Source organism: Helianthus annuus, chromosome 9 (genome assembly GCF_002127325.2).
Source record: "Helianthus annuus cultivar XRQ/B chromosome 9, HanXRQr2.0-SUNRISE, whole genome shotgun sequence".
NCBI lineage: Eukaryota > Viridiplantae > Streptophyta > Magnoliopsida > Asterales > Asteraceae > Helianthus > Helianthus annuus.
The window spans coordinates 55778318-55794798 of NC_035441.2; the positions used below are offsets into that span (position 1 = coordinate 55778318).

Below are 16481 nucleotides of genomic sequence, written 5' to 3' on the forward strand. Positions count from 1 at the left end.
GAATCATCAAACATAGGTTATCCATAATACCAGAAAATATAAAACTCTGTAGCATCAAAAACCGAATCAGAGATTATTCTGAAACAAACTTAACGGAATTAAAAAAACTCAAAACCACATTAAACCCTAGTTCTAAAACAAATCTTCTTTCGCGCTCATCTCTTCCAATCTTCTTTCGCACTCATCTCTTCCGGCTTCAGTACCTTCACACCGGAATTTATTCCGTTCATGTTCCGGTGACGGAGTAAAAATCTTCCGATTGGATTGTGGCGAAGAGGTGAAAACCCTAATAAAAGATTTGAATCTGAATCGAAGAACTCGAAACACGAAAATTGGTTGTAAGAAATCATAATACAGAAAATGATTAACACAGAATCAAACTATAAGAAGATCAATGAAATCAAAAATTACCGTCAATTGTAGAGGATTGTGATTTGAAGATCGAGTGAAAATTGTCGCAGACGATTGAGAGACCTAAAGAGGCAGACGAATTTTGATCTAGGGTTTTGTTATAGAAGAGGAACGATTGAGAGATCTAAAGAGAGAGAGATTAAGAAACGTACCAAATAAGCTTCCCAATCTTTGATTTTTAGCTATGCCACATGTATGCTGATGTGGCTGATTATTTGGAATCAACCATAGGGTGACATGTGTCCCCCAATTGTTTGCTTTATTATATATATATAGATAGTAAATTAATAATTAATAATGGTCTAAATGGGTTATATCGGGCTGCTGCGGGCATGGGAAATATCTATCAACAATTGATGTTTTAACAATGTGTTTTTTTTTTTTTTTTTTTTTTTTTTTTTTTTTTTTTATAGGTTGGTTGTTTTCAATTAGATGATCTATACTATGTTCGCCTTTATATTGTAACTCTATAGTGTTACTTCACATGTGGTGACAGTTTCGACCTATTAACCTATCAATGGGCCGATTAGGACTGTGTTCTATCCTTACCGGGTCAAATTAGCCGAATAAAAAAATAGTTAAATAACCAACATATTACATGGGTCAAATGTCTTTAACGTGATTTTAAATTAATGTTTTGTATTGCATATGGAAAAATTACATCAATATTGCAATAATATGTCTTTGTAATTTTGTTTTCGTGTTTCAAACAATACACTTGTAAGAAATAGTGTTTTCAGCCAACCTAATTAACCTCACATGTTACAAAATCATCCGTGTTGACCCATTACAAATCATACACGGCCATTTGCCACCTTTACGGATAAAGAATGCATCAGGTTTCTCACATCCTGAAAAAAAAAAGTTTATCCAATTCCTCTACCCTTCTTGTTGTCACGGGGACAACACTGATGCATACCTCTCATGGCCGACTTCTCGACATATGAAAATATGTATTTATTATTAAAATAATTCATAGAATATAGCCAAATATCATTTATTAACCCGAACGAACAAACTTGTGTTCTTTTAGTGTTTTGCTATTAAACTTTCTACATCAGGCATGAGCATTCAATTAGATTGTATAATTTGACCCGGGAATTTTTTTTATTAACATTCTACATAAGCAGGGCCATCTTCGAAAAAAAAAAAAATAACGGATAAAAAATTTTGGCCTTATTCTAAAATCTCCATTTAATATAAACTTATCAATCACTAAAATTTATGTGGATATAATTTAAATAATTATTTTTAGCTAACTTTAGGAAGTAATTTATTAATTAAAGGGAAATATCTAGTTGACAAAATTAAACATTAAATGCCACTAACAAAAAAACCAAAAAATAAGCTAAAATAAAGAATTCGGAGACGCCAGGATTAGATCCCGCGTCTCGTTGTTGTTTAAACAAGGCAATAACAACTAGTACAAGTGCCCATTTATGTTATCTCTCGATTCAGTGCATATATATTTTATCTTATACAATGTAAATTGTATACAAAATTAAAAAAAATATTTGGGCCCTCGGGAGTTTGTGTCTTGTGTCGTTGCCTACCCCGCACCCCCTACTGGCCAACCCTGTACATAAGGCATGAGCATTGGTCGGCGTTCGGCCGCTTTACGGTTGAATTTCAAAATTTGTAAATAAAAATTTAAATTATCTATTTATTCGCCTGAAAACAGTAGAGTTGATTAACATATACTCAATAAAATGGGGAAAATATTTGGACGAGAAAAAAAAAATTGAAACACATGAAAGTCTAATGTGGCAACCGTAGTTTGTTTTTTATTAAGTTGCTAGAAGGATAATATAGTGTTTTTACTTTTTTTAAAGGTTACTTGATGTCAGTTGACAAGTGGCTTCATATAGAGTTAAGAATGACGGTCTACAAAACCACCAACCTAAGCTAACTTTATGATGTATTCAAAGAAAACGAAATGTAACAACTTGACTTATTTTGTGAGGTTAGTGTCGTCCAAAAGGAGGCTTTTGACCTCTATAGACTACGTATGACTGGTGCTTCCCATTTATGGTTAAAGTATACCCGATGTCAGTCTGAAAACATCAGTTTCTCATCTCCTTCTTCTTTGGTTTTGAGTTTGAAAAGTTCTCATTGAATGTCAACTTGATCGTTGCTGCATGGCAGTTTCAGTATGTCATGCACTGAAATATGCATATATACACCTGCACAGACATACATGTTTGCAATATAACGGTTCTTGTGATTTGTCATCGGCATTGAAATGTCTAAGGTAGTAGGAGAACTCCACTGCGTTTTTAAGGCATTGTCCTAATTATTTTTAGCGATGTCCAACACGCTTTTTATATTTGTATTTTGTCTCGTTTTAGTTTTATTTTTTTAACTTTATATTTGGTATGAGAATATCCTTAGGAGCAATCTAAGTCAGGAAAGGAAACATTTTACTAGTAAACCATGTGATATGTTAGGAAAATCTCATATCATTCGTTAACCAATGATTATACTCCTCAAATACCAACCAAAGGACCTTTGGTCCAGCATTACCAACGTGTGCAAATCACGTGTTGGTAGTTTGCCTCTGGATGAGTTGAGAACTGCATAGTTAAATGTAATGTGCTAACTGAGTGACAGAAATTTAAAGATTGGTGACATCATAAACATTTTTCAACCCCAAGTGTTGTTATGCATAAAAACAAAGTCGTGAGCTCCCTCTGTCAAGGTGTTTGAGAATAAACAAGCGTTAGGGGCGGACCTATAGGTCGCCACCCCTTGGTCGGAAAAAATTTGGAAAAATTAGTGTAAATTTTGGAAAAATTTGACGTTTTTTCGATTTCGTTACCGCTTATTTATAAAACGTTACCACTTGGTCGGAATCCTAGATCCGCCACTGACAAGCGTTATATATTGGTATCATACACAAGATGTCACATTGCAAGCATCATATGCGCTTTTATATTTTCAACGATGAAGTTATTATACTATAGAGTTACGTGTTATAAATTTCATGGAAGCTAGTATAGATAATTCGTATTTATTTATATTTGGTAGTTTTGTTCTCCATTTTCAACTAACAAGTAGCTAATAAAAGTTTACTTTCATGCATCAGAGAATTGAGTTGAAAGTGAACATGTATTCAGGAAAGTGCAGGAGAAATGTTCTAAAGTCTGTGACAAAACTTTCAGGCATCGATCAAGTATCAGTTGATCTTGAAAAGGAGACGTTGGTTATTGTCGGAAATGTTGATCCGGTGAGTGTGGTGAAACGTGTTGAGAAAACGGGGAAAAGAGCCGATATTGTTAGTGTTGGACCACCCAAAAAGCCGGATCCTCCTAAATGTGAACCTATCAAAATAGCGTACGGTCATCCTGTCTGTACAAATGTTTATCCTACACTTGTTGCGTATGAACAACCATATCCATGTGAAAGCGGAGGGTGCGTGATTGTTTAATATGAAATGGAAGTTGTATGTGTTGGAAGTCTTAATTTACCTTTAAACTCTTGGAGTAATTCCCGTTTTATGTCATGGGTGTTGATCAACTGCATGGATGCATGTAGTTGTTTCAGTTGCGTGCTTTATGTTTGGTAATTTTATGTTTTGTCCTTGAGTTAATAAAAGCTGTTTATGCTTTTCGTGTGTCTTTCCATTTATGATTATCGTGGGTCATTGGTCTATTGTATGTTTTACATAGTGTCTTTTGGTATTGAATGAAACTGTTGAGTTCTGCCATTTATGTGTATGCTATGCGAAACAATTTTCAGACACAATTGTGTTTGTGTTGATAGGAGAGTTGAATTCAGGCCTGTTAGAATATTCGGCTTAGATTGGAAGGGCTCGAATTATGGAGCAACAGCAGTGGTCAAACCTTGACCACAATTTTAGGGATTGTATTGGCTATCTAGAATCTTCTCTCTGTCAATCAATTTATTAAGTTTCCTTGTATAGATTCCCAAGTTCTCTATATATTGTATGTCATTGTCTCTTTGTATCATCAACCAATAACAAAATAAAAATCCTCTGATTACCAGTTGAATATGGTATCAGAGCACGTGCGGTCTTAGGAATTTCGAGCATCCTCAGCAAAGATGGGTGACAACGAAGCCGTGGTCAGTCAAATACCCGATGAGCTAACTATGCAGATTGCTGCCCTTCTGAGAAATGGTCTCGGAACAGAGCAACAAACCGCTAACCCTGAGAATTTATTCCTGGGGATTAAACTCGGTGGTGACAACTATGCCCTATGGGCAACCCTGATGAAGAAAGCAATCCGAGGACGGGGAGAAGTACTCATATAACAGGGGAGCCAACACCTTCGTTAAAAACCGACAAAGCATATGCAAAGTGGGAACAAGATGATCAATGTGTTTTCACTTGGATTATCAGAACCTTGAATCCAATCTGGTGAATAATGTTTCACAATATCCCACTGCCAAAGCCCTCTGGGATGGGTTGGCCACCACATATGGCTCTTGGATAGATTCATTACAGGTTTTTGACCTTCATAAAAGGGCTAATTAATTAAGGTAAGGGTCCGACACACTGGAAGACTTGTGGAACAAACTGCAGAACATCTGGATGTCTATAGATAGACGTGATCCGAATCCTATGAAGGACCCAGAAGATATTCAGATCTACAATAGAAAGACTCAAGAACAAAGACTCTATCAATTGCTAACCGCGGTTGATGACAAGATGGAACCATTCAAGTGAGATATTCTAAAGAAGGATCCACTTCCTTTGGTAGAAATCGCTTACGCAACTATACGAAGGGAAGTGGCCAGGCTTAATATACTAAAATCGGGTCCTTCCAATAGTGACTCGAATGAAATTGGAATGGGTTTGGCTGCCAAAGATTCCGCACAGTTGTTTAAATTTCGATCCAAGGAGAAAGAAGATAAATCCAAGTTGTATTTCACTCACTACAAGATGAAGAAACACACTAAAGAAACATGTTTTAGACTGGTTGGCTATCCAGAATGGTGGGAAGATGTAAAACGCCCAATACATTCAAATATATTAAAAATAACACACTAGTTTTTGACAAAATTTTGGCATGACCCGTTCGTACTATAAACATTTCCCATGCTTTTAACAAACATCATTCAAATAAAACGACACTTTTTCAAAAGAAATAAAATTATGACCATACAAGACCTAACATGTGACAACTGGCACAAAACCGATAATTTCCGTACACTTAAATTACTATTTAATGACTACAATTATGTGCTTAAATGTCAACATTGACTGATTACATGCTAAACAAGTGAATTCATGCATGTTTTATACTACAAAATATTACTTTATGCATAAACAAGAGCGTTGCGTCAGAAATACTAGTAAACTCACCAGTAAGACATAATGTGTCAACATACCTGCAGAAAGCAGTCAAACATTAGAATTAGGGCCTAGGTGTAGGTCCAATGACAAGAATACATTAAAACCCAAGAGTACATACAAGGGTTTAATATATAGACATTACGGAAGCAAAAATAACACTAAAAAGCACCCGAAACGCACTTTAAGTGCAGAATTTTCAGCTTTTAACAACATACATATCATGCAGAAATGTCGTTTTATTATCCAGAATATTTCCCTAATGTAACATCCCAAAACCCGAATGTTTATAATTGCCATGTGTTCTTATATGACTTAGCATGAAATAAACGACTAGGTTATTTAACCTAGTTAAGTAACGCTCCAAAAACTCGAATTACTAAATTTGCTAATGAGACCCCATGTTTAATAATATAGAATGTAGTAACTAGGTTATTATACCTAGTCAAAAGTTTAGCAAAGCAAACAAGTGAACAAACTTGAGGGACCATATATGAACAAGGGGGAAAGTTATGTTTTATTAAATAAAATCACAACACACAACACACATACATCGTGTGTGTGTGCGTGGAATGCTCTGGAGAAGAACAAAGGGGTGCAAACCCTAGTTCTTAAAGAAGTCCAAATTGAAGGTTGAATCCAAGCTCAAAATCATGAATAAACACGAATTAATGCTCACCATCACAAGAGGATCAAAAGGTATGTCTCAAAAACTAAGATTGGTGATCTTGTACGAAATGGGTTAGGTCTTAATCCATGAATTGGGATGAAATTAAGCATGAACATATGTTAGAATTATCATTGGAATGTGAATTATGCAAGATTTGATGTTAATTGAGATTTGGAGATGAAACCCACTTGGGTTAGTAGAAATGGCGACATGGGTATGTCACCCATGTCCAATCTTTGTTTAATTCTTGATATGATATGTTGCATGTGACCAAATTGTTAGTTATATTGAATATGGTATGAGATTGAATTGTTATTGGTAGTTTGGATGATTGAAAACAAGAATTAGAAAGAAAAGAATGAAGGTTACTTGTACATCATGTTTAGAAACTTGTACGCACGCCAAGTGTTTGATGAAATGTCTAGGTGAAGTTAGGATGTGAGATTGTATGAAATGGCTTGACATATATGAATGAAACATGATAATGATGTAATTAGTAGTATACTAACTTGAGGAATGTGCCTTAGATGGAACTCATACAAGAATTCGGGTTGAATGTATGTGTTGGTCAAGACTATGCATTAGAAGCTTGTACATTGTGCTTGAACGGGCGATGCTCCCCATGTGTTTTTATTAATCACTTAATTTCAATCAAGAAGTGAATGTGTACTAAATATATAATATATGACCATGCTAGTAAAGGATGATGTTATGAATTACGTTAGGTTGTCTAACTGAACAATGTGGTTGACGATTTATGTTGTATGCGTGTTAGTGAAAGTCAATGTAGATAAGAGCTGGAAAATGTGTATTAATATGAATAAGCATGAGTACTAACATTATTATGGCATGACGACATGAAAGGATAGGAACCACACTAGCATGGACCAAGCATGAAAGGCTAACGGGTCGAAATGGGGCAAGGAAGCGGTTACGAACATGGATGCACGAGGTAAGTGATTTCCGTAATCACTTCGTAGTACAAGTAAGTAATAAAGTGTTGTAATGAATTAAATATGATGTTTGAGGTCAAATAAGTGTTAAAGTCTTTCGTCGTAAATGATGGGTTTAAGGTTGACCAAAATGCCCATGATGGGTATTTTGGGGTAAACGAACTTAAAAGTGGTTTAGAAGCAAGCTATTCGATTAGAGTAATGTTTTGGACAGGTATGGAAGTGGGGATGATGGTTTGGTCAGTCGTAGACCAATTAATGCGTGAATACCCTTAACGGGTCAAATAGTTAGATAATAGTTAAGTCGAATGTATGTAAGTTAAGGATTTCCGTAATCCGGAGGTAAGATTTTATGTTCATATGATAGAATGTGAATTTACAAGCATGTAGGAAGAAACGGGAGGTCAAACGGGTAAACGGTTCAAAAGTTACGTGCGTTTTAGTGCGTACGGACGACGAAACGAACCTGCAGAAAACTGCAAAAACTAGAGGGCGTCGCCGACGGGTAGGGGGCCCAAAGGTGGGATCCTAAAGAATATGTAGTAATATGGTACCCAAAGGTGGGATCCTAAAGAATATGTAGTAATATGGTACCCAAAGGTGGGATCCTAAAGAATATGTAGTAATATGGTACCCAAAGGTGGGATCCTAAAGAATATGTAGTAATATGGTACCCAAAGGTGGGATCCTAAAGAATATGTAGTAATATGGTACCCAAAGGTGGGATCCTAAAGAATATGTAGTAATATGGTACCCAAAGGTGGGATCCTAAAGAATATGTAGTAATATGGTACCCAAAGGTGGGATCCTAAAGAATATGTAGTAATATGGTACCCAAAGGTGGGATCCTAAAGAATATGTAGTAATATGGTACCCAAAGGTGGGATCCTAAAGAATATGTAGTAATATGGTACCCAAAGGTGGGATCCTAAAGAATATGTAGTAATATGGTACCCAAAGGTGGGATCCTTAATTAAGAATTTCCTTAAGTAGATACGTATGAAGGTATGTATGTATGTATGTATGTGTGAATATAAGTGGTATGTATGAATGAATGTATGTATGTATGTATGTAGGTGTGTATGTAAGTAGTATGTGTATGTGTATATATATATCCAAGTGAGTATGTACGAAAGTGTGTGCACGTATGTAGGGTTGTGAGAAGGCATGTAATAGGTATGTATGTAGACATGTATGCATGTATGTATGTAGGTATGCACGTATGTAGGAACGTACGTATGAATGTAGGTACGTGGGTTTGTAAGTAGTTATGTGTGAACGGATGCACATATGTAAGTATGTATGAAAGTATATACGCATGTATTCAATGAAATTGAGTATTGACGATAACAATAATGTGCCTTGTGAACGAAGTGTAACGCAGGTAAAATGAGAAAGTCTCACCACGGAATGTACGATCAGATGGAAAGCTGGGATGTAAAGAATTAACGGAACAAAAGTAAACGTGAATAAATCTTGTATGTTTATAATGCGTACTAATGTTATGAATTTAATGTGGTGAGCGCAGGTAGTACGAGTCATGAGGATCATCAAGGAACAGAGATCGAGGATCGAGTCACTAGTGAGATTGTACGGGAACGTTGATGTATATAATGTAGTAAACATAAGCTATGCTTTACTTAGTAAATAAGTTGATTGATGGATTTATGTGAAAGAGTTATGTTAAAGTTAATTTTTAAATAAGTTAAGGTGTTTATAATGAAAGAAAGTTTATGGCTTGAACTTCCGCTGCGACTTTTAGTCAAATACGTATTAGGGTCTTACAAGTTGGTATCAGAGCCCTGGTTTGAGGGAATCAAGTACGAGAAGGTAGGTACTTGAACTCAAACCTATGTGCTCTTGTGATAAGGAACCTGTACAATCCATGACTCGATCAAGATCCAAAGGTAGAAATGGAATGAAAACGTGTATGTATGTATTCATATGAAGAAGCTAACGGTTTGCTATGTGCAAGGTAAGCTTAAAAGTTTGGAGAGGATGATCCGTGAATGCAGTCTAAGGTGGATGCTAAGGCAGGCAAGGATGCGAATGGACAGACGGACCCCAGGTACACAATGTTGACATGTATGGGTACCGTTGTTAAAAGAAAAAGGAAAAAGTCTCCTTGGGAGGGTAAGTACTAAACGGAAGACAACGATATTGTCTTGGTAAAATTGTAAAAATGTAGCACGAACTGAGACCCACTAATGCGGACATAAGGCGATGATTACCTGAAGGCACGTAATTAGTATGTGAATTGCGCACCTGGCCAGTACGCAAGAAGCATATGACGTTCGTGAGACCGTGGTAATTATCACAGGTATATCTGTAGAATTGGGTAGCAGGTGGGCGTGCGGGTGAAGTGGGTAGTAAAGCTCTCGGGAATATGAGAGTACTATGTAGGAATGAAATGCAGAAAATGATATGTTTGAATCTGTGAGACGGATTCAGCACATGTAATGAATGAAAGATGTGAATGGGTAATGTAAATGAAATGTTTGAATCCGCGAAAAGGATTCAAAGCACGAAAGGAAGAAAATGTATGAATAGTATGTTTGGAACCGCTAGACGGATTCAAAACATGAAAGCAATGAAAGGCATGAATGTGACAATTGAGTTCGCGGGACGGATTTAAAATATAAAAAGGGATGAAATTAATCCACATCACAATGTGTCGACAGTTTGACCATGGTTGTGTCAAACGAGTCATACGGGTAAATGTAAAGTAATAAACAAAAGAATGATCGTAATGGGCATGCAAACCTAAATTTTAAAGCGAAAGAAAGAAGTTCGAACAAGTTATGTGTTAAATATGTTAGTAATGGACTCTTAGGAGTCATAATGAATGACGGGCTACGACCCGGACAATGATTTAAATACGAACAGGTAAGTTTTGTTAAGAATACCGAAATGATGTAATGAATGTCTATGCAAGTAAGCATGAATGGAAAGAAGTACGAAGAGTACCTCAATACATCTATGGTAAGTAAGAAATGACAGCCTGACCTGGAAAGGGTCAAACTGCAAAGGTTGATGAAATGAGGAACCAGAATAAAAGAATTGCATGTAAGGAATGAAATGCGGAATGTGTTAAAGTTTGTACGTAGGACGTTGAAAAAGGAAATATAGGTGAGTAATCACCTAGTATAATGAATGCTTGAATGAAATGTGCTAACCGCAAAAATTGTAGATTATAATGTTAGGAACTCTTGATGTGATGAAACCAAACGAATTGGTGGAAGGATGTGCACGGGCGAAAGCGCATTACGCGGATGAATGAAATCTAGCCTGGTATGACTAATACTCGTGAAGAATGCGGATCGATCTGGGTTGCAGATCGTCGATGGATGATATGAGATGAGGTCAGTAAAAAGTTTAACTTATGTTAGATAAGTATGAATTGGTTAATTGGGTACGACCTACGAAATGAATGATGGAATGGGTATGAATGTTATGATATGGAAAGTTTAATTTTAACAATTGACATAAGAAGAATGTATGTCAATAAGGAGTGAATTTCAAATGTTTGTAATGATCTTCGGGTGGTATTGAACTTAAATGATAGTAACTATGGAAATTCTGATAGAATATAAAAGACGGCAAATGTTATTAAGAAATGCTAATTTTGATGCTCGGCTTGTTGGCCATGTTCATTTGAACAAGACATTGTAGAAAAGATACGCATGGCATAAATAACAGCAGTAACCATGGAAATAATGTTTAGTCTTTGTGGATTAAGTATGGATAAATAAGTTAAGAAGGGTGAATCTAGCTGTAATAATAAGTTCTTGAATGATTATAGTATGCGTATGGTAATGTATCGACCCCTTTTATGAGCTTAGAGGTAATCGGGAGTAATGATAGTAATGGAATGTTTAACATGGCTCATAGTGATCAAAATGAAAGGTAGCGTATGGTGTATGAGTAGTATGAAATAAATCGATTTATTTCGATTAGCAAATATATGAATGAAAGATGCTTAGATAGGAAGTTAGAAACAAACCACAGACTAAGATTTATACAGTTAATAATTGTATACAATTGGAATAAACTCGAAGAAAGAAACGTTAGTGATGATATGTGTTAAGAGCTAGTATTATGAAGTAAAAGACAAAGTAAAAGACACTAATAAGAGCTCTGGAGCAGAGTCTAACATAAGTATAATTATGAAAGCAATTTACGTAATATGAGGGCATAGGAACGATGTGTTCAATTACGTTCATGCATGAATAACACCTTGTCAAGATCCCGAAAGCGTTTAGGTGGTAGTAAGTATTGTGAATGAACAACCTGAAAGGGGTAAGAGTAAAATTGGTCTAGTTTGAATGAGAAAGGTTTCGGGGACGAAACCTTCTTTAAGGGGGGTAGACTTGTAACATCCCAAAACCCGAATGTTTATAATTGCCATGTGTTCTTATATGACTTAGCATGAAATAAACGACTAGGTTATTTAACCTAGTTAAGTAACGCTCCAAAAACTCGAATTACTAAATTTGCTAATGAGACCCCATGTTTAATAATATAGAATGTAGTAACTAGGTTATTATACCTAGTCAAAAGTTTAGCAAAGCAAACAAGTGAACAAACTTGAGGGACCATATATGAACAAGGGGGAAAGTTATGTTTTATTAAATAAAATCACAACACACAACACACATACATCGTGTGTGTGTGCGTGGAATGCTCTGGAGAAGAACAAAGGGGTGCAAACCCTAGTTCTTAAAGAAGTCCAAATTGAAGGTTGAATCCAAGCTCAAAATCATGAATAAACACGAATTAATGCTCACCATCACAAGAGGATCAAAAGGTATGTCTCAAAAACTAAGATTGGTGATCTTGTACGAAATGGGTTAGGTCTTAATCCATGAATTGGGATGAAATTAAGCATGAACATATGTTAGAATTATCATTGGAATGTGAATTATGCAAGATTTGATGTTAATTGAGATTTGGAGATGAAACCCACTTGGGTTAGTAGAAATGGCGACATGGGTATGTCACCCATGTCCAATCTTTGTTTAATTCTTGATATGATATGTTGCATGTGACCAAATTGTTAGTTATATTGAATATGGTATGAGATTGAATTGTTATTGGTAGTTTGGATGATTGAAAACAAGAATTAGAAAGAAAAGAATGAAGGTTACTTGTACATCATGTTTAGAAACTTGTACGCACGCCAAGTGTTTGATGAAATGTCTAGGTGAAGTTAGGATGTGAGATTGTATGAAATGGCTTGACATATATGAATGAAACATGATAATGATGTAATTAGTAGTATACTAACTTGAGGAATGTGCCTTAGATGGAACTCATACAAGAATTCGGGTTGAATGTATGTGTTGGTCAAGACTATGCATTAGAAGCTTGTACATTGTGCTTGAACGGGCGATGCTCCCCATGTGTTTTTATTAATCACTTAATTTCAATCAAGAAGTGAATGTGTACTAAATATATAATATATGACCATGCTAGTAAAGGATGATGTTATGAATTACGTTAGGTTGTCTAACTGAACAATGTGGTTGACGATTTATGTTGTATGCGTGTTAGTGAAAGTCAATGTAGATAAGAGCTGGAAAATGTGTATTAATATGAATAAGCATGAGTACTAACATTATTATGGCATGACGACATGAAAGGATAGGAACCACACTAGCATGGACCAAGCATGAAAGGCTAACGGGTCGAAATGGGGCAAGGAAGCGGTTACGAACATGGATGCACGAGGTAAGTGATTTCCGTAATCACTTCGTAGTACAAGTAAGTAATAAAGTGTTGTAATGAATTAAATATGATGTTTGAGGTCAAATAAGTGTTAAAGTCTTTCGTCGTAAATGATGGGTTTAAGGTTGACCAAAATGCCCATGATGGGTATTTTGGGGTAAACGAACTTAAAAGTGGTTTAGAAGCAAGCTATTCGATTAGAGTAATGTTTTGGACAGGTATGGAAGTGGGGATGATGGTTTGGTCAGTCGTAGACCAATTAATGCGTGAATACCCTTAACGGGTCAAATAGTTAGATAATAGTTAAGTCGAATGTATGTAAGTTAAGGATTTCCGTAATCCGGAGGTAAGATTTTATGTTCATATGATAGAATGTGAATTTACAAGCATGTAGGAAGAAACGGGAGGTCAAACGGGTAAACGGTTCAAAAGTTACGTGCGTTTTAGTGCGTACGGACGACGAAACGAACCTGCAGAAAACTGCAAAAACTAGAGGGCGTCGCCGACGGGTAGGGGGCCCAAAGGTGGGATCCTAAAGAATATGTAGTAATATGGTACCCAAAGGTGGGATCCTAAAGAATATGTAGTAATATGGTACCCAAAGGTGGGATCCTAAAGAATATGTAGTAATATGGTACCCAAAGGTGGGATCCTAAAGAATATGTAGTAATATGGTACCCAAAGGTGGGATCCTAAAGAATATGTAGTAATATGGTACCCAAAGGTGGGATCCTAAAGAATATGTAGTAATATGGTACCCAAAGGTGGGATCCTAAAGAATATGTAGTAATATGGTACCCAAAGGTGGGATCCTAAAGAATATGTAGTAATATGGTACCCAAAGGTGGGATCCTAAAGAATATGTAGTAATATGGTACCCAAAGGTGGGATCCTAAAGAATATGTAGTAATATGGTACCCAAAGGTGGGATCCTAAAGAATATGTAGTAATATGGTACCCAAAGGTGGGATCCTAAAGAATATGTAGTAATATGGTACCCAAAGCGGCCAAAAAAAGGTGGGATCCTAAATTAAGAATTTCCTTAAGTAGATACGTATGAAGGTATGTATGTATGTATGTATGTGTGAATATAAGTGGTATGTATGAATGAATGTATGTATGTATGTATGTAGGTGTGTATGTAAGTAGTATGTGTATGTGTATATATATATCCAAGTGAGTATGTACGAAAGTGTGTGCACGTATGTAGGGTTGTGAGAAGGCATGTAATAGGTATGTATGTAGACATGTATGCATGTATGTATGTAGGTATGCACGTATGTAGGAACGTACGTATGAATGTAGGTACGTGGGTTTGTAAGTAGTTATGTGTGAACGGATGCACATATGTAAGTATGTATGAAAGTATATACGCATGTATTGAATGAAATTGAGTATTGACGATAACAATAATGTGCCTTGTGAACGAAGTGTAACGCAGGTAAAATGAGAAAGTCTCACCACGGAATGTACGATCAGATGGAAAGCTGGGATGTAAAGAATTAACGGAACAAAAGTAAACGTGAATAAATCTTGTATGTTTATAATGCGTACTAATGTTATGAATTTAATGTGGTGAGCGTAGGTAGTACGAGTCATGAGGATCATCAAGGAACAGAGATCGAGGATCGAGTCACTAGTGAGATTGTACGGGAACGTTGATGTATATAATGTAGTAAACATAAGCTATGCTTTACTTAGTAAATAAGTTGATTGATGGATTTATGTGAAAGAGTTATGTTAAAGTTAATTTTTAAATAAGTTAAGGTGTTTATAATGAAAGAAAGTTTATGGCTTGAACTTCCGCTGCGACTTTTAGTCAAATACGTATTAGGGTCTTACACCTAAGTGTTGGGAATCGAAAGTATTACAAAAAGGTACTTACAAGTCACTAAAAAGTGTAATTTAACACTTTAACGAACCGGTATCCAACCGAACAACCGGACTTTGCCCGGAACACAAAAATATTGACAATGGCATTGTTTTCCCTTTTCTGAGCTAGTTAGGGTCCCCGAATACCCTAACACCCGTTACAAAACATAACACACTAGTAATTAGAATAAACTCCTAACTAATCTAACTAAACATTAACCATATAGTTCAAACCAAACCATGACCCCCCCTTCCAACCGAATCGGTCCCCTATGTGGGACACACCCATCAAACTTTTGATTATTTTATTTGGTCATGCTTAATATCTTGGGAGCACAATATCTAATGGTTAATCAACTAAAATGGTCTATAAATATACTTAGAGGATAAGACCATTTCATTCACCAACACTTCAAAAATTTCACTCTCTCCTCTCCCTCTCTTTGGATCGGCCGAACTCACACACCCATCCCTCATCACTTTCACATTTCGATCTTGCAATTCCACTTACATACAAAGGTGAAAGAGTTCATACGAGGAGGCTCGGTGCTTACGGAATCACAAGGACCTCTCTACATCGCTATTAACCACCTTGTTTTCGCTTGATTTCTTCCCTAGCCTTGAGCTAGTTGTAAGTGATTCTAAACACCCTCTTGATCTTGTCTAAAGTGGTTAATAAGAAGTTTAACGGATAAAAATCAAGAACATGTAAAAACAAATCTAAAACTCTTGTAAAAATGATGAACAAGATGGTTAAAGAGTAAATAATGGTGTAAAACTCATGGATCTTGTTTAGTTACGGTTATTTTATGTTGGTGGTTGCTAGTAGTGGAACGGATCGTCACCTAACCACGCTAGATCATGTTCATGGAACATGAACTAGCATTATGTTAAGTAGGAAAGTTACTAGATGACGAACACTTTCATACCTAAACATGAACTTGTGTAAAAAGAGTTTTTCTTATAAAACGGAGTTCTAAACTAGTAGATCTAAAGATTTACAAGTGGTATTTTTGAAGAACCAAGTGAAAGATGCAATCACGTTTAAAAGCCGGATCTTTCATGAAATAAAAACATTTTTGTAAACAAACAAGTGCGTAAACACTTGTGTGACAAAAGGTTTTAAAAAAGAAATATTTTCGTAATTTTTGACTAAGAAATTGTAAAGTTACATGTTCTTTGAAAATAAAGTTTTTAAGAAACCGATTTTTATTTTTAAAGATAGAAAAATCTACTAAAAGTGTTGGAAGATTACTACGTATTTTCACATAACTATCAAGTTCATGTGTTTGCGATTTATACTTGTTTTGGCTAGTTTAATGTTTGAATATTGTTTGTTAATGATGGGAAAATTGTTGATTGAATTTTGAAAAGAAAATGATACGCTAGTAAGCGTGGCCACCTCCAGTTACAGAGGAAACTCTGGCGAAATTTTTCCAGAAAATAACACTTAGAATATTTTCATGACAAGTGTCTATAAATATATTTCTAACTTGCTTTTCCAAATAAATTTCGCCATGATTTTGTTACAAAA

The 16481-nt window shown here is 35.8% G+C and overlaps 1 long non-coding RNA gene across 1 annotated transcript; it reads right to left on the minus strand.

Annotated features, from left to right (window-relative positions):
- LOC110874440 lies at positions 1-507 on the minus strand. Its single transcript, XR_002555951.2, has 2 exons — positions 412-507; positions 1-286 (listed from the first exon to the last, which is right to left on the minus strand). It is a non-coding gene; the product is annotated as an uncharacterized LOC110874440 (long non-coding RNA).
- Positions 508-16481: the final 15974 nt, after the last annotated feature.